Below are 19,020 nucleotides of genomic sequence, written 5' to 3' on the forward strand. Positions count from 1 at the left end.
GACCCTGGCTAAGAATGCATGTGTTGCATTGAAAGCGTGTTACAAAAGCAGGGCTTGAGAACGACGGGAGACACCTCAGAGGCCCTGCCAGGCTGTTATCAAAGTCCAGCGCAGGGTATGTCCACCCCAGGTGAAGGTGCTTGCATGAAGTCAGACCCCCACTGCCATCGGTTTCCTCAAGGAGACGGCTGCCCTAGCACACAGTGTGGGTCAAGAGTGGCTTACGAAGTCCATAGGACATGTGTACTGAGGGTCTACGGCAGGGGTTCTCAACTTTCCTAATGCTGTGACCCTTTAATACAGTTCCTCACATTGGGGTGACCCCCTCCCCCGCAAATATAAAATTATTTTTGTTGTTACTTCATAACTGTAGTTTTGCTACTGTTAGGAATTGCAGTGCAAATATTTTTGGAGGCAGAGGTTTGCCAAAGGGGCTGTGACCCACAGGTTGAGAACTGCTGGTCTATTACATGATGGGCCTCCCAAGGCATTAAGAGCTCAAAATTTCATAAATCTCATGGATGGGGGAAGGGTGGATCCTGAGTGGTTATCACATAATGTCACAGGAGCAGCAAGAAAAATTCCAAAAAAAAAGACAAACAAGCCTGTAGAAAAATAGGCCAAATACTGAGTCTATACTTGGAGAGAGCAGATAGCTAGCTAACCACTAAATACATGAAGAGGCCCTCCATTTCATTAATCATGAAGGAAATGCAAATTAAAACCACAGTTTGATAGCACCACACACGAAGAAGAAAGGCTGCAAGGAAGAGGGAAAGGAGGGTCTGTGGGGCCTCACACCAGCATGAACGCTCACAGCTGCCGATGGGACTGTAACCTGCAGGATGACTTCCACACAGAAACCCCCTCAGCCTGGACAGGGCTTAGGACACAGTCAGAGAGCACAGAAAAAAGCATCCAAAATGGCCTTTGAACTAGAAATAGCCCCAAAAGTTCGGTATACCAGTGGCGTCACCATAGGGGAGATGCAGTAGGGGCTTGGAGGTGGGAGAGTGGACACTGGCTAAGATTCTACAGAGGAGGAGCTTCCAGAAAGTACTGAAGTAGAAGGAAGAGCTGTCCTGGGCAGTGAGGAGTGGATAGCGGAAAGGGAGACTGTATAATTTCTCTAAGGAGCCATTTGGTCCCTTTAAAGCTGTGGTTCTTAACCTGTGTGTCACAACCCCTTTGGAAAACCTCTATCTCTAAAAATATTTACATTACAATTCATAACAGTGGCAAATTACAGTTATGAAGTAGCAATAAAAATAATTTTATGGTTGGGAGTCAGCACAACATGAGGAACTGTATTAAAGGGTCTCAGCATTAGGAAGTGTGAGAACCTCTGCTCTAAAGGCTAACGCATGGCATGGGCACATTAGATGAAGCTGTCTGAGCTGGCATGGGAGCCTATGAATGGTCTCTGGCAGACTAAGGACAGACGGGCTTATACAAGGACTGTGTGGAGCCATTGCTGAAGTTTGACTTGATGAATGACATACTCAACTGGCTAGGAGTTTTCAGGAGCCACGGAGTGGAGAGAGACTGAGGGAGAGGCTCTGATAAAAAAAAGGGGGGGGGGAATGAAGTGGTGGGAATGAAATCACAAGCTAGACAATTGCTCTACCACTGATCCTACCCCAGGGTGTACTGCTTATGTTAAACTTTGGGTATAAATGTGGATAAATTCATCTTGGACAAATGAAGAAAAGGAACCACTTCTGAGTGTCTGTAAAACTGGAGAAAATGACAGCTGTTTGAGAGAAAGAGGGGCAAAAGGGGACAGAGGGGCAAGGTAGAATCCTGGGAACCCAGCAGTCCTCAAGGTGGTTTCTCTATGTGCAGTTAAGAGGCAGTTTCTAACACTGGGATGGGGATCCTGGAACTCCAGGGGCTAGAAGGGGTTTGTTGATTTGTAACAAACCAAAGCAAACAGGTACAAAAACAACAGCCCTGAATTGTAGCAAGTTTTGTAACAATCTCAAAATACTAAAATAATCATGACACTATAAATAAGCATGACCCTGAAGGTAGCTCTGTTGGGTGGTTCCTTTGCAGACTTAAACTCACATAGAAGGTTTCAGCATCTTTATCTCAGGAACACCCACCATAAAATGCCAGAGACCTCTGCTGTTGGACCTGTGTGGAGTGCCATCCTTTTAAAATATGCTAAAATCTACAAAACATGAAATGTCGCTGTTCCGTACATACAGTGTGCAGCTCGGTGGCATGAAGCTTCATATCACACGCAGTCATCCCTCTCCTTCATCCCTTACACGTTTTCATCATCCTGCACGGTAATAAGACACAAGCTACATGCTAACTCTGTGCCCCTCCCTCTCGGCTTCTGGCCGTCTCTAATCTCCTTTCCATCCCTCTGGCTTTGACAGCAGTGGGCAGCTCCCATAAATGGAAGCTGACAGTATCCGTTCTTCTGTGTTCGGCTTGTTTCACTTAGCATTGTGAATTCAAGGCTCCTCCATGTTATAGCAGGTGCCAGAACTGCATGCCTTTCCAAGGTTGAAGAATACTCCACTGCACATATATAGCACATACATTTGTCTACCAATGGACACGAGATGATTCTATCTTTTGGTACAACATGTCGCTTTTGATGTGTGTATGAGGTATTGTGGATGTCAGTGAGCACACTCGGGTGTAAGCACACATATGTACAAGCCACACACGTGTGTGGAGGTCATAGGGTAACCTCGGGTTTGGTCCTCACCTTCCACCTTATTTGAGACAGGGCCTCTTCACTGTAACTGCTGGATGCACCAGGCTAGTCCCTGACTGTCTGGGTTTCACCTCCCCGGAGGGATGCTGGGATTACAGATGTGCCTGGCTTTTCGCTGATTCTGGAGATTCAAACTCAAGTTCTCATGCTTAAGCGGCAAGTGCCTTCCCCGCTGAGCCATAGCCGACACACATGCCATTGTTTATGTGTAGTTTTCGGCGGGGCTCTCAGGACATGCGTGTTCCATGGCAGACGCAATGAATTATGGCAGTGGGGAGTCACTCAAATGAGCAGATTTCAAATACGACTGAGACTCCTGCTTGCCCTTTTATCCACTCTCCTTTCTTTTCTAACAGTAACCTTTAGAAGCTTCAGGGCACATTTCCCCATGCTCTGGGGCGGTCCCTGGAGGGTGGGCAGACACTGAGGAAGGTGACTTCCAAAGCATACTACTAAAGGAATCACATCTGCCCCTTCCCAGCCCTCCTCTCAATGGCCAGATGGAATAGATGATGGTAACCACTAAGGCAGCCATCGTAGACCATCGGACGAAAGCTACACACGGAGGATTGCAAAGAGCCACAGTTTGAAGGAATCTTGGTTCCTGACCTGCGAGGCTGTCCTTAACATCTGGCTTGCTCGGTAACCCAGAGCCAGAACGACAATTATCATATGTACTCACTCACAAGTGGTTTTTAAACATAAAGCAAAGAAAACCAGCCTACAATTCACAATCCCTAGACAACAATGAGGACCCTAAAAGAGACATTCATGGATCTAATCTACATGGGAAATAGAAAAAGACAAGATCTCCTGAGTAAATTGGGAGCATGGGGGCCATGGGAGAGGGTTGAAGAGGAGAAGAAGGGAAGGGAGCAGAGAAAAATGTATAGCTCAATAAAATCAATTAAAAAACCATTGAAGAGAAAAACCATCTGGCTCCCTCACACTCCGCTGTTATAAGAGAGGGGAATAAACTCCTTGTTTGTGTAAGCCACTAGAGGCCTGGTTCTCTTCCAATACAACAGACCAGTCGATGTGCTCATGCCTCTGTCCATGCTGAGTCAGAACTGGAGTGTTTGTTTATCTCTTTCTGTGTCATTTTGATACAAACAATGGATTTCCCCCAAATTCGGGCAGTATGATTGATGGTGTGACCTTAAATGAAGACCATACTGTGTGCCCAAAATTCCCTTGTAGGAGGACACCTCATAAAAGTCCTCCAGAGAAGTGGCATCAACTTTCTAGATGGGTTGCTGCCTCTTTGTGATCTGTTCTAGAGGCCACAGTGACAGGGACTCAGGGATTTTTCAGGCCAAGCTTGCCTGCCTGCCTTCCTTCCTTCCTTCCTTCCTTCCTTCCTTCCTTCCTTCCTTCCTTCCTTCTTTCCTTTGATTATTTATTTTTTTGAGATAGGGTTCCTCTGTAGCTTTGGAACCTGTCCTGGAACTCGCTCTTTAGACCAGGCTGGCCTTGAACTCACAGAGATCCACCTGCCTCTGCCTCCCCGAGTGCTGAGATTCAAGGTGTGTGCCACCATCCCCTCACCCAGGTGAAGCATTCTTAGGCATACACAGAGTTGACCAGGCAGTATTGACGCAATTCTCTGAGAGTTCCTGTTTCAGTGACAGATTAGGGACCATCTGCCACTGACCCACAAGGTTACCATGAGAATAAACAACCTTTCGTGACTACTTTTCCTCCCTCGAAGACAGCAAACAGTTCAGTGAGACAGATGGTCCTACCTTTATCTTCTGAGCTAATCTTGGGAGTGCTACAGCCCACAGGAAGAAATCCTTATCTACGAAAACGTGGGTGAGAGAGAAAGGAACGGATGACGTTCTCTCAAGAGGCTGAGCTCTAGACCCAAGATGGGAGTGTGGCCTTCATTGCATGGTGACCCTAGTCCCAACCAACCAAGTCCTTGATCCTCCCCTCAGAGGAGCCTGAGGACTGTAGAATTTAGCCTTGGCCTACAAAAGGCATTCTCAGGCAGCTACATCCACCTCAGAGGGCAGCTCAGAGCTTTGTGCCAAAGCGGGACATGAAGGAATGGCAGTTGGTGACATCCATGAGGTGTCCTTATTTGGTCCATCACTGTGTGGGGCATTGAGGGCCTATGTCTGTCTGCTCCTCCACATCACTACTCTCCTGTGCATCTGGCTCAGGTACCTTCTGGAACAAACTTTTCACACAACGCTGAATAGTTTACAAAATTTGGGCCTGAGCTTGGCCTTAGAGATTCAGAACTGTGTTTTTCTGATACCTTCAGGCTTTTTCAACACTGCTTCTCATCTTCCTCCATGGCCTCAGAGAAGTTTCTGTCTTGATGCATCTAAAACTCACGGTAATCCTCCTGCCTCAGATTCCCAAGTACTGGGTTCAAAAGCATGTATATCATCACAGCCAGTGACTGGATATTTTTACTAGCAAATCTTTTAAAGGGCCACATCTTTATCACCGTTTGTTTTCCTTTACCGTTCATAGCAAATGTTCTGACATAAACCAATATTCTCACATCATAACCCACAATCCAGAGTGCCGCTGTCATGCAGGCTTTCACACCTCAGCCCTGAAGCTGGGTGGCTCATACATTCCATCCTTTCTCTGCTGGGTTCAGAGAAATAATGCACTTTAAAAACCGGTCTTGTCGGGGCTGAAGAGATGGCTCAGTGGTTAAGAGCCTGGGCTGTTCTTGCAGAGGTCTTGAGTTCAATTCCCAGCACCCACATGGTGACTCTCAGTTCCAGTTCCAGGGGGCCTGACACCCTCACACAGACATACACACAGGCAAAACACCAATGCACATTAAATATAAATAAATAAAAATATTTAAAGCCTTGGATCTTTCAAATTGAGCTGTGGGGTGTGTGGGCCTCTCACTACAGAGAAATGCGGAGGGCATGCCTACACTCCTGGCCAAGAAGACCTAAAGAAACTTCCAAGATCTTTGCAGATATTTACATCAGGGCCTGGGGACAATAAGGGGCTTTGGTGACATGGCAATGGGTCCAGTCAAATGGTTGGGTGCCCCAGAATTTGCTATGCCTCTTGAGGAGACAGGAAGGCCATACCAGCCCCCTCAGGTCATATAAGCATGGGTGAACAGAAGAGGTGACACTCTACGTCTAGGTGAACCCCAAATCCGAAATGGGAGTTCTGTCTGCTGGACAGGTTTCCCATAGACTACTCCTTCCCAGAGAGAGGATCCTTCCTCTCCAAAAGTACAGCTCTCCTTCAGAGAAAGAAAGAGGGGACTAGGCAGATGGCTTAGTTCATAAAGTGTTAGTCGTCCACACGCGATGGCCTCAGTTTGGATCCCCAGGACCCATGTAAGGAGGCTGGGCACCACAGCCTGCAATCTCAGTGTGGGGAGAGGGGATAGGGGTGGGGGGGTGGAAGCAGGGACAGGAGGATGCTAGAAGCTCACTGGCCAACTCATCTTGCTGGATTGGAGAGGTCCAGGTTCAGTGTGAGACCCCATCTCAAAAAGAAATAATGTGGATGACAACAGAGAAAATCATTGGACATTGACCACTGGACTCCACAGCATGTGGACATGCACATACCCCAGACATGTGTGTAGTACACACATACAAACATGTACACATGCATATACCACACAGAGAAGGAAGAAGAAAGAAAGAAAGAAAGAAAGAAAGAAAGAAAGAAAGAAAGAAAGAAAGAAGGAAAGAAAGACAAAGGGGGCAAAAGAAAGAAAAGAGAGAGAGAGGAAAGGAAGAGGGAGGGACTAGGAAAGAAAGGAAAATAAGAATCCTGTCCTTCCTCATGCTGGTCCATAGTCTCATCTTGGAGTCAGAGAAGGAAGCTTATTTCTATTGTTCTAAAGGGTTCCCATCCCTCTGCAGGGCTGTGTCTGTGAAAGGCACTTTGTGGTTTTGCAAGTTATAAAGGGCAATGTGTAAAACATCATAATTGTTTATAGTATTTTCTTCCCAATTTAAGCACATGTATTCTCCATCTCCCTTGACCTATGTGGTAAGTCAAACACCCCTAGAGATGTCTGAAGAATCCCCCAGAAATGCCCCAACCATTTCTTGTCTCACTCCTGAAAACACAGCTCCCAGTTGCCCCACAACCTACTGGGTAGGCGGGACAGGAAGCCCCTAGGCCATGTAAATACTGTGTTGCAAACAGACTTCCCCAGCCTCCTGTACACAAGCTGTCACAGACTGGCCTGTCAGGGGTTGGGAGAGGCTCCTCAGGACTTTCCCCACCCCACCCACCCTCTGTCGATGCAGAATGGACTGTAAAAGGGTCAGCACCTGCAGTGTGCCAGAGCCCCTGGGGTTGGAAACAGTCTCAGAGGCCATCTGCCTTGTCCTGTTCAGAAGTGTCTGAACCTGTCAGTCACTCTCACGAAGCCAGTGAGATGCTTGGAAGGTGGAGCCCCTGGGGGAGTTGCAGTGAAATTCCCTGGGAGGGTTCAAAACCAAGCTTGAGAGGACAAGACTTCATAAAGAACACAGTGGGACTGTACTGTAGCCTAAGGGAGGCCAAGAACATTAGACTTTCCCCGAAGTGGGATGCAGTCGAAGGGGTCTGGCTGCAGTAAGGAAGAATATTTTGACTCTTGTTAAAGAAAGGAAGAGCCTGTAACAAAAGCCCTCCACAGGTGCACAGTGAGGGAAACTCGAGTGGACATGGGAGGAAAGGATGGGGAGGTAAAAGAGTCAGGGAGTTGAGGAGCATCATCACCACGGGACAGAGTGGAGAGAAACAGATGCTGGGCAGCACTGGAGATGATGCCAACATTTCAGAACCAGAGCTGAGCTGCAGAGGAGACAGAAATGGGGAAGTCCATAGAGGAAGTGTGTCAGGTCCCAGCTGTGTGCACACAGTGACACAGTGCATCCAAGGGAAAACAGCCAATGGGCGCTTGGAGACAACAGTTGGGGAGAGAGAGGACCAAGGCCAGAAGAGGACTGGCCGGCTAGAGGCATGAGCGGGAAGGGAAAAACTGCAGTTAACAGCAGACGGCACCCGACTTCCATAGAAACTTTCAAGAAGTGAGATTCAGTGGGACATGTTCGCAATCCCAGGAGGACCCAAATTAGAGTCATTTTTTGATGAAACTGCCCAGCTTTGGGATTGTTCCCTGTAGATTTAAGTCAGGTTTTCATAACAATCACTTTTTTAAAGTTTTGTGGGTTTGGGGGTTTTTTTGTTGTTGATTTTTTTTGTTTTTTGCTCTTTTAGACAGTCTTGCTATGTAGTCTGGAAAAGATAGTAATATTGGAGGGAAGGGAGAGAGGGAGGGAAGGAAAGATGGAGAAAGGGAGGGAGGGAGGCAAGCCCAAGAAAGACATAGGCAAGAAAGAGGTTGTTGGAATTTTCCAGTGTAAAGGCAACATGACTGTAGATGAAACCGTCCAATCAAGCCTTGACGGTCAGTAAGGATTGCCACAACTGTGGCTTTAAAAGGGACTCATAGTTACAGGGAGTCTTGTCACAAGGGACACCAGGAGGGGAGGAATAGGTCCTTTCTACTGTACCGTCAGAGCGCTTCCCAAAAGGCTGCATCCAGAGAGCAGCCTAGAAACTTCCTGGAGTCAACTGGTCCAGGAGGCAACAGACTGTGTACAAAGATTAACCATCACATCTCCTGTCCCCTCTAGTAACCTGAGTGTCTGTCACATCACAGCCCTATAATGCCCCAGCATAATCGTGAACCAAGGCTCTGAGCATCTAGGGTTCTCGTAACAAATCTCCCAAGATGTCAGCGTAGAAATGAATGCAAAATTCAAAGCCTTCTGAAATATTGGCTTGAAAGTCCCACATTCCAGAGGCCATTCACACTTGGCTCACCATGGAGGTTGTGTGGCTGGCTGTGACAGTTGGATGGAGTCTGCCCGTGGGACTTTTAGCAGAACTTGGTGTATCAGCAGAAGCAAAGAACAAAAGACCCCAAGCAGAGTTCACACCCCAGACTCAGGCTATGCGCGAAATCTCGTCTCCAGCCACTGTCACCATGGACAGTGAGGGTTTATAACAGCCAGGGGGAACACACTGCAAAGCAGAAATGTGGGACTTTTGAGGGAACTGCCCAGCTTTAGGATTTGCTCCCTCAAAGCCACTAAACTTCTTACGTTTGAATAATGTTTTTCAGAACAATCGCTTGAAAAAAAAGTTGAGTCGTTCTTGCTGTGTAGCTTAGATTGGCCTCAAACTGGCCTCAACTTTCTCAGAGGCAGGTGCTGCCACGCCCAGACAGAACACTTGGTCAGATGCCATTGCTAGGAGTGAGCAGAGAGTTATAGAGGTCTTCCACACTCCACTCTCACGGCTCTCACGGCTGTAGCACCAGTAGGCATCCCTCCCCCAAACACTTCCACCAATGGGGAGAACTATCAACCTGTGACCTGTTCCGACTTTCTCTAAGTCCTTCCTTGAAGTGAGCTGAACTCAATTTCCTTTTCATTTCCTCTCACTGAACCCATTTATATCTGATTCACCTTTTCCAAAGGACACGGCCCTTCAAACATCTGCAGAAGGGTGGCTCCTCGCTCATCTCTATTTAGAGAAAGTTTGGGTTTTTTTAAATAATTTTATATTATGTCATCGCTGCCCCTGCCTTGGTTACATTTCTCTGGGCATAACATGGGCGCGTGAGCAGCATTCTCCTGAAGCTGACAGCGAGAGCTAAATTGCACTCAGAGGGAGGTGAGTTTTTTTCCACCAGTGTCCTGTGGGAAAGACCTTCACACAAACTGAAGGATGTGTGAAGTGAAGACTCGGTGGTTGACTGTCAAGAAGCAGAGATGATTCTCTGATGTCAGTTCTGGGTGGCTAGGGATAAGAGGTGTGCCCCTAAGAGACCTAAGATGCAGCGGAGAGAAGAGCACGGAGGCCGGGGTCCAGCAGCAGAGGACTCCAGGCGCAGAACAGGTCTCACAGCTGGCATGGGACAGACCAGGGCCCCAGGGTGCAAGAGATGAGGTGCCTCCAAACTCACCCTGCAAAGCAGCACACTAGACATGAGTGACCGCAGTGAGGGCAAACTCACCATGTGTTGGGGTAACTTGAACCTTAGATGTTCCCCAAAGGTACGTGTATGCTAAAGGATTGGTCTCCAGTCTAGTGCTATTCAGGGGTGATGGCACCTTTAAGAAGTGGGGGGCTGAGGAGAGGTCTTTAGGTCACTGGATTGCACCTATGTAGGAGACTAAAAGACTCCAGAATGTCTTTGTCTGTCTCTGTCTCTCTTTGTATCCCCTTGTCTCTCTCTCTCTCTCTCTCTCTCTCTCTCTCTCTCTCTCTCATCTCTCTTTGTTTCTATTTCTCTGTCTCTCTCCCTCTGCCTTCCCAGTCATGATGTAAGCAATTTTAGTCTACTTCATTTCAGCCACGACCTCATAGCAGCCACGACCTCACCACAGCCTCATACGATGAAGCCAACCCATCATAGATTCAAAGCTCCACAACTTGGAGCCAAAGTCAGCCCTTTCTTTTTTTTCTTTTAAAGATTTTTATTTATTATGTATATAGGTTTCTTCCTTCATGTCTCCTGCAGTACAGAAGAGGACACCAGATCTTATTACAGATGGTTGTGAGGCATCATGTGGTTGCTGGGAATTAAACTCAGGACCTCTGGAAGAGCAGCCAGTGCTCTATTCCTCTGAGCCATCTCTCCAGCCACCAAGTCTGCCCTTTCTTGTTATGACTCGGTTATTTCGGGTGTCTGACAATGCCGCAAAGCTAACACCTAAGTTCAGATGCAAAACTAAAGAGGCTCACACTGAGCAAACCTAGTACTGCGTTTAAAATAATTACTGAATTCAGTCCAGAAATGCAAGAAAGGCTCAAGGCAAGGAAGTTATGAGTATAAGGTGTATATAAACCCATGTCAAGGTGAAAGAATACAATATATTCCTAGTATATTCCTAGTTTAAAAATGTACTTGAAAGCCTTAATATTCAGTCATGCTTTTAACATTCCTTGTAAAGGAGTGATTGAAGAAGACGTCTTTCAACATATTCTTTTGTTGCTGATACATCACAACCACATCAAAGAAGGAGGCTTAAAGACAAGCCAATCTCCAGGAACAGGGCTTTGGAGACAGGAGTGGCAAAGAACTGACGGTGGCCATGTCTTCTTTGTCCCAAGTCCCAGGCATAAATCCAACCCCCTGGCTGGAAAGCAGAGTGGAGGAGCTCCCGGTCATCACTCCACTGGCAAAGGCAGTGCTCATCCACCATCTTGGGAATAGGTTGAGATCAAATCTCCACACAGAATCCAGAAGATGGCAACTGAACATGGCAACACACGCCTATAGTTCCAGCTCTCAGGAGATGGAGGCAGGAGGATTGCAAGTGAGAGGCCAGTCAGAGCTACAGAGTGAGGTCTCACATTAAAACATAAAGTCCAGAAGATGTCCTTAGTGTGAGATCACAAAGTTCAGCGGTCCCCTATCACGTGCCTCAAAGTCTCATTAGAGAGTCACTAAGGTAGTTCCCCAGGTGCCCTCTGAGGACTATTACCCACTACCACCTGCAGCTTGCCTCTGCCAACAGCTGCCTTTTTTTCAGAGTCTCACTGCACAGAAACCATTGTGTTTTCTGGGACATAGCTTACTAAGCCAGGCTCATGGCTATAGAAGTCTAAGAAGACCTTAGAGTTTTATGTAAAGAGACTGTGTATGTGCATGTGCTCACATATACATGTGTGTTCACCCTTTCACTGGCATTTCAAAGGGGCCCACTATCTAGAGCAGTGGTTCTCAACCTGTGGGTCTTGACTCTTTGGGGGGTTGAATGACTCCCTCACAGGACTCACCTAAGACCATTGGAAAACACAGCTATTTATGCTATGATTCATAACAGTAGCAAAATTACAGTTGTGAAGTAGCAACAAAAATAATTTTATGGTTGGGGGGAGTCACCACAACATGAACAGCCGTATTAAAGGGTCGCAGCATTTGAACCACTGCCCTCAAGAGTTTCAGACTCTTCTGGAAGAACTGTAGGTGTAGACGACGTGATCTAGCTAATGCAGAAAACCCCAAGTGGAGGTTGGCCACGTCGGCCAGTTTTGGTGGAAGTGGTTGTGTTAAGATTTGTCTGACAAGAGCCCACACCACGGAGCCACACAGGAACAAACAGTCAAGCAAACACGCAGTCGTATGTCCGAGTGGATGTCGGAGTTCTTGGAAGACAGCTTTCGACAGAGAAGTGGGAGCTGGAAGATGGAGAAGCCGGGAGAATTGTTACATAACACAGAGAATCAAGAGCTGGGTTTCTCAACTTGGCGAGAACACAGTGACCAAGAGGGGCCAGATAAGGGCATGGCTACAGTGGGTAGACTTTTCTATGGATGGAGAGACTCCCAGGGCAACTAAGAAAAGCATGACTACCAAGGGTCCAGAGTGGTACATGATCTCCAGCAATCAACAGAGAGAAATAAGAGGGAGTTTCCCCCCCCACTGCAATGGTATTTTAAGACCTCAATGTCTACAAATTGCACCTTGGAGTAAGGGAATGGGAAGGAACATGAAAAGAATCCTTGGTCCCATATCAAGCGTGGGCCCAAGTCACAATATCTACTTTCAGAAGAAGGAAACCCTCATGATCACACAGGCACCCTGAGTTGTTGGGGGACAAACTCATGAGGGAAGATATCCACAGCCACAAGCAGGTATCTGACAATTATTCATTTTGTCATTATCATGAGTATTCTCTTCTTTTATTGCATATCTCTCTGGTCTCAAGTGAAATATGACATAATTCTAAACCCTAAACTCCCTTCCTGGAATCCCACAGTGGCATGTAATTCCCACACTTAGAATGAGACCACCTGTGAGTTGGATGTCCTGAACCACTAGACCACAGCTCCTTGAGGGTAGGAGCAATGCCTGCTCTCCCGTGTCTTCTGGGCCTGGTCCATGACTGTACAGCGAGCATGTTCCACGGGAAAGTGCTGACTATGGAGGGCTGGGCAGGATCAAATGCCACATTGTTGTCATTTAGACAAGGGAAATGACACTCAGAGAGGCATCTGATCGCAATCGAGGCTTTGTGGCTACAGTGAGGTAGACACAGGACCCCTAGGCTGGAGTCCACCTTCAGTCCTCACACATCCCAACCTTGCCCCCACCATGAAGAAACCACGCAAGTTCATTTGCCTAAGTCAACACGATAACAAGACTCCAGAGGACATGAAAATGAGAAGCACAACAGTCTCTAGGGACCCCGCCCTGCTGGCCCTGACACTATCCTGCACCTACGCAGCTTCTTGTGGGATGTGCAGGGAGGGCCTCTTGCCTGAGATCCCAGGAAGACTCAGCTTGAAGTGGTGACAACTTGAAGCCACACTGATCACGAACAGGCCATGGCTGTGTCAGTTCCTGGTGAGTCCCTGTGGGCCAAGGCAGTCAGTGACACCTAGGGAGGCCACGGAGGACAGTAGCTTAGAGTTGCAGGGTGACATCGGAGTTGGGGAAGACTCTGGAAGATGGAGCTCAAACTGTCCACTGAGAGAGGAATTTTCAGTTCACTAGGTGGGTAGAAAAGGGGGAGAACAGTCTGGGGAGGGGGAACGAAACAGTATCTTCAAAGTTGAGGTCAGACTGAGCTTCTCAAGAGGAATCAGAAGGATGGACCTAGGCTTGGGGTAGATTTGGGATCTTCCATCACGATAGCAACATGAGGCAGGAGCCCCCCTGAAGCCAAGATCTACTGGTCAGAACCTGGGACCCAAATGATAGTTAGGAGACTCGTGCTCTGAGCTATGAAAGCTATCTGCCTTCTCACCTATCATCCCCTTGTGATATCTATGCCTTAAACACCCAGAAGTCACCTAACATATAATCCCAATTATCCAAAAGGTAGCTGCCGGCCTAGAAGAAAAGGGGGGACTACCTCAGAAGGGCAAGGCAAGGCCCATACTTGACGACCACAGGCCACCACTGGAGTTTCCCCCTCTCTGGTCAAGAGCAGATGCCAGAGTCAGCCCAGGTCTGGCATTTTCTGATTGAGTGGCTTCAGCACCCCATTTCCTTATCTGCAAAGTGGGGGCGATAGCCACAGCTATCTCAGTGTGGATATCAAGACGAAAGGGCATGAAGCACTTAGCACAGTGTACAACACACCACAAAACTGCAGCCTAAGGGGGAAAGTCACGTAGAAGGATGAAAGAGGAATGCTGGGGAATGTATCAGAAGCAGGTCCCGGGTGCAAGAGAGGAGGGCGGGTTAGAACTAGCAGATCACATGCCAGAGAAATTACTAAATCGGGCCTGGTGTGCATGACTTAACAAAGCAGCCAACACGGTCTTTAAAACAAGATATTATAGGTGTGGTGGTGTGTGCCTTTAATCTCTGCTGAAAAGCAATTCAAAAAGCACTTGGGAGGCAGAGGCAGGCAGATCTCTGTAAGTTCAAGGCCATCCTGATCTACACCAGTGAATTTCAGGTCAGCTAGGGGCTACACAAAAACAAACAAACAAACAAAACCCAAAAACTAGGCACCACAAAACATTTGGTGCTTGTGAAGTATAAGTTCTTAAATGTATGCAGAATTGGAGGTGACATAATCTCTGTGTACCTGTTACCTCTAAAGCATTTCCCCAAATCTGTAAAATATACCCTGCATTTAACAGACTGTAAGATGCCATTGATGGTAGAGATGCACCATCATTTTGTGCTGACAAGGAAAATTATTGGGGCTTATTATAATTATAATATGTTAACTTTAGCATTGCTACACTAGGAATGTAAAGTGGGCATAGCAGAACTGCCCATACTCTCCAAGTTCAAGGCGAGTCTCAGCGACATACATGGGGTACAGACTGAGACTACCTCAGAACACAAACAAAGGGAGCAGGGGAGACGGCTTTCCTCCAAGCTTGACAACCTGAGTTTGTTCCCTGGTCCTCACTGAATAGGAGGGAACCAATTCCCTCCACACATGCACACTTATACCCACAAAATGAATAATAAACGTCTTAAATAATAACTGATCCGTAGAAATAAAATGTGAACACACAGACATCTCCAAACTGGGGACATGTGCTTATATGTAATATGCATTGCCGTTCCCGTTCATCTGTTCCAAAGGTGAGATCTCACACCAGGCTACTTACACACATACCCATAGTTCACAGTTCAGCCACTTGGTTGGGATGAGCCCCTTTAAATAAAGGTGCTCTATGGACTTGTAAGGAACCTAAGTGGATGTCTCCTGTGTAGCTCCCACTGTACCTGTTCATTTCCCACATGGTCCTCTGGATCAGAAGCACACAGCCCACTTTACAAATAAGGAGACTGAAGCAGGCAGAGGGATGTCATATGCCAGGGCCTGGCTGGAACTCGGGTCTCTATTACATTTTACACGTGGTTCCCACGCAACAGCGTCACCACCACCATGGCCCTTAAGGACCTTATTTAAAAGCTGGTTCACCTTGGAAAGCTGTCCTGTACAGCTGGGGCCCAGCGATTCTGTTTTGGCAGGCACTGCAGGAGCGAAACGCAGTTCTGGGAACCCGACCTTACCAGGTGGTCCACAGCAGGCAAAAGAAAGCCAAGCCCAAAGCCAAGAGGAGTTCAGCCATTCAGAAGGGGCCTTCAGGTGAGTCGGCCTGCTTTCAGCTCTCCGGCTGCCCATAGCCACCCCTCCTCTCGGCAGGAGTCTTAACTCGCTTCATACCACATCCTGCTGCTTTCATCTCGCCTTCCTTTTCCCTCTGAAGAGCCTCCTTCCTCCTACTGTCCTGAACGTCTTACGTATTTACCACCACTACCCTCGGATGGGCCATCATGCCGGCACTCGAGCACACACGTGTCTGCGCACATACATTCATACACTCCTACAAGCGTGTCTCCAGCGTGTACACAGTGATTCTCTGACAGTGCTCGGCGCGCAATTCCCTAGAAAAGCAGGGCCCACGCTCACTAACATGGGGCAGCCTGAGACTCCATGGAGGACAATGCCCAGGTCCCGATGTTAAAGGACTCCTGCTGTTCACGCTCCCCAGAGAGTTCAGAGCCAGAGGACTGCAGGCTCCTTTACTCCAGAGCTCCGGGTGGCCTGTGACCCAGCAGGAGGCTGCGCGCACACTTGGCCTCATAGTTACTTAAATCTTGATAACAGTCCGGGGACGCCCCTTCTGTCTCTGGGACAACCCCCATGGGTTTTTAGACCCGTGGCCCTGAGGTGGACTTTAACTGCGGGACTGGAAGACTGCCAACTGCCCAGCTTACAGGTTGCAGTTGGGGTACATTGCACCAAGATGGTCCCGACCCACTCCGGCTGTGCCTCGAGCTCTCACACATGCCCTCAGCAACCCCCCTGGCTGCCCAGTCACACACCTGCAGTCCCCGCCGGGCGCCGAGCCCCTTTCCAGCGGCGACTCCCTGCTGCTGGGGTAAGGCCCAGTCCACCGTGCGGCTGCTGGAGCCGGGCAACAGGTCCCAGCATCTGTCCAGGATCTACAACCCCGGGGGCGGGGCTTCGAGGCGGGGCTTCGAGGGGGCGTGGTCTGGGCAGGGCTAGCCGCCCGGCTATGCTCTCCCGCCCTCTGGTGGCCGGGTGGCTTCAGGCCGGCACCAACCAGCCCTTTGTGCTCTAGGTAGGATTCAAAGCAACTGAGGAGTTGCCCTGAACTGGGACCCCACCTGCCTGGGAAGTACAGGCTCTGGCTGGTGTACCAGCACCGACCATACAGCCCCCCAAGAGTAAGGTGAGGTTTGGGGTGTGGGGGGGCGGAAGAACTGTGTCTGCGCAGAAGGGGTGGGTGGGGGCTTCGGGGAAGGAGGAGAAAGAGGAAGCTCGGATGAGCTGCTTCCTTCTCGCATTGCGACCAGAGCCCCACTTCCTCCTACTACTTCTATTTTTTCGGGTGCTCTTAACCCTTAAAAGACCTGCACCCCTGCTATGCTGGATGGGCACTCTGACTGATCTTCCAAGAAACTTCCAGCCAATCCAAACTTCCAGCACTGCTTCCCCAGCCTCTGGTGCCGTGTGCCGTAACCTCTTCACAGTACCAGAATCTCCTGTCTCTTCAGTATAATCCCCATCTTCCCAGGAGTAGGTCCAAAACAGACCACAAGGTCATACGTTATTGTTGGTCAAAAGCCACAGCCCTACCTGAAGGCTAATGTGAAAACCCAATGGCTTTTCTTTTCCTGACTCCCTAAATACCAAGAAAAAGCAACTTCCCCAAATGGACAGAAACAGAAAGTACCCTTCAGGCGGGCACAGAAATTGGAAGTGGAGGGAAGGGGCTCGATGCCCGTCATGGACCTCTCCACAGTGGTCTTGCGTCTAACCACCCGTTTACAGAGGGGGGAGCCCAGCCCTGAGCAACGTGGTCCGCACAACTGTTTCCCCTGACTCTACTTTGCTCAGCACAAACATGCTGACGTTTGTAAGAGGAAGAGGAGAGAGACTGAGGAAGCCGGCTCGTGGAGAAAAGGAGCAGACAAGATTGACAGTGTGCGCCAGATGGAAAGATGGAACAGAACGCTATCCACAGCCAGATAAGTGCCAGGAAAGTTTTGAGCTGTTTGACTTCTGTGTCTTTAGTGTTCCTAAAACTGAAGGCAGAATAAAACCCAAACCCCAGGAAGCTCTGAGCCTCGGAAACCCAGTGTGTTGCCCTCCCATGATGCTCTCTTTCTTACTAGCAGCTGTGGCCCAGATGTTGAGTTTGAAATGATCCTCCCTTCAACACTGGGTGTGTTGTTGTCCCTGCAGGGCTGACCACCAGCCAGACCTCAAGAGCACCTGGCATCTTCTGGACAGAAATTAGAATGAGAGCTAGCAGAAACATTTCCCGGTGCAGCTGGGAAGACCCAAGTGCCTCTGTGACTTAGTGGCACCTGGCTGCGTCCCAACCAGATCACCCCTTTCGTTGTTTTGCTTACAAACACAGATATTTGCGATGGCTCTCCTCTCCTTCACTGCCTGATGTTTCCAAAGAGCAGCCTGCCCTGTTTCCACTTCCCCATCTTACATTTATTCCACAATGTTCTAAAAGAAGGTCACCAGGAAAACCTCAAATGCCAAATCCAGGGTGCACATTCAGACTCTACTGTTAACCACCTTTCCGAGGAAACTCCCCCCTCTGGCTCCTGAACCCCTGTCACCTCAGACCACTGTGTCTCTTTCTTCAACCTCCCTTTAATGTTGGAATCATTGCATCCTTGCATGAGACTGCTTCTTTTCCCCCAGAGCAGTTTCGTCCATCCTTCCATCCCACTCGAAATGGTTACCCCGACTTCTCTCTTGAGCTGAAACTCTGAGATTCTGCAGTGACTGCACCTTGGCACCGCAGTCATCAGTGCCAAGACACCTTCCCAACAGGCTCCAGCCCTCATCAGCACTGTGCAGAGGGCAAAGCTTCCAAGTAGGAAGCCTAGACAGCTGGCTCGCCTCCCAGTTCTAGCCTGCGTCCTTTAAAGCTAACGTCTGCTCATGGTAAACCACACTACACAGAGCACCGGGAAGGGAGTCTTTGCTGGGTCCCATCCCTCTCTGCCCTTCTACACTCAGATTTCTATTTAGATCGCCTCTCCTCACTCACTTCCCTCATCAACTGTCCCTGTACTCACAGCCAGTCAGCAAATCACTTCAACTGCCATTTCTTCCCTGGTAAAGACTGATTCCTGGTGAGCTAGGGAACAGACAACCCGGATGTCAGAGAGAACATGACACAATGAGAACCCTTAGCATCCTCTAAATGGTGCTCCCCCTACCCCAAAAAGGGGAAAATAAAACATTCTGCATTTATGTTTTCAGTGTTTGGGAGAATATGTAAGGATTGTAGACTGAATTATTAAGAAATTCCAAGACAGGGCTGGAGAGATGGCTCAGAGGTTAAGAGCACTGGCTGCTCTTCCGGAGGTCCTGAGTTCAATTCCCAGCAACCACATAGTGGCTCACAACCATCTGTACTGATATCTGGCGCCCTCCTCTGGTACATGGGCATACATCGAGGCAGAATGTTGTATACATAATAAATAAATAAACCTTAAAAAAAAAAAAGAAATTCCAAGACTGGGTGGTAGTGGTGCGTGCCTTTAATCCCAGCCCTGGGGAGGCAGAGGCAGGCGGATCTCTGAGTTTGAGGTCAGGTTCCTCTGGTCTACAGAACAAATTCTAGAACAGCCTGGGCTACAAAGAAATGCCCTGTCTCAAAAGCAAAACAAAATGAACGAAAGAAAGAAAAGAAATTACCAGCAGGGACCAGCAAGAGGGCTCCGTGGGAAAAGGGATCACCTCACAAGCTTGGCCACCCGAGCTCTGTCTCTGGAACCCACGATGGAA

General features: G+C 48.5%; 1 protein-coding gene across 1 annotated transcript in view; it reads right to left on the reverse strand.

Moving 5' to 3' along the window:
* Window positions 1-16,192, reverse strand: part of Pik3r5 (phosphoinositide-3-kinase regulatory subunit 5) — a 69,899-nt gene extending 53,707 nt beyond the window's left edge. The window contains exon 1 of the mRNA XM_075992104.1: window positions 16,062-16,192. The gene's annotated coding sequence lies outside the window, so the exon portion shown is untranslated. The remainder of the gene's footprint in view (window positions 1-16,061) is intronic.
* Between the last annotated feature and the right edge of the window lie 2,828 nt (window positions 16,193-19,020).

The sequence above is a fragment of the Microtus pennsylvanicus genome, chromosome 11 (assembly GCF_037038515.1).
Source record: "Microtus pennsylvanicus isolate mMicPen1 chromosome 11, mMicPen1.hap1, whole genome shotgun sequence".
Lineage (NCBI taxonomy): Eukaryota > Metazoa > Chordata > Mammalia > Rodentia > Cricetidae > Microtus > Microtus pennsylvanicus.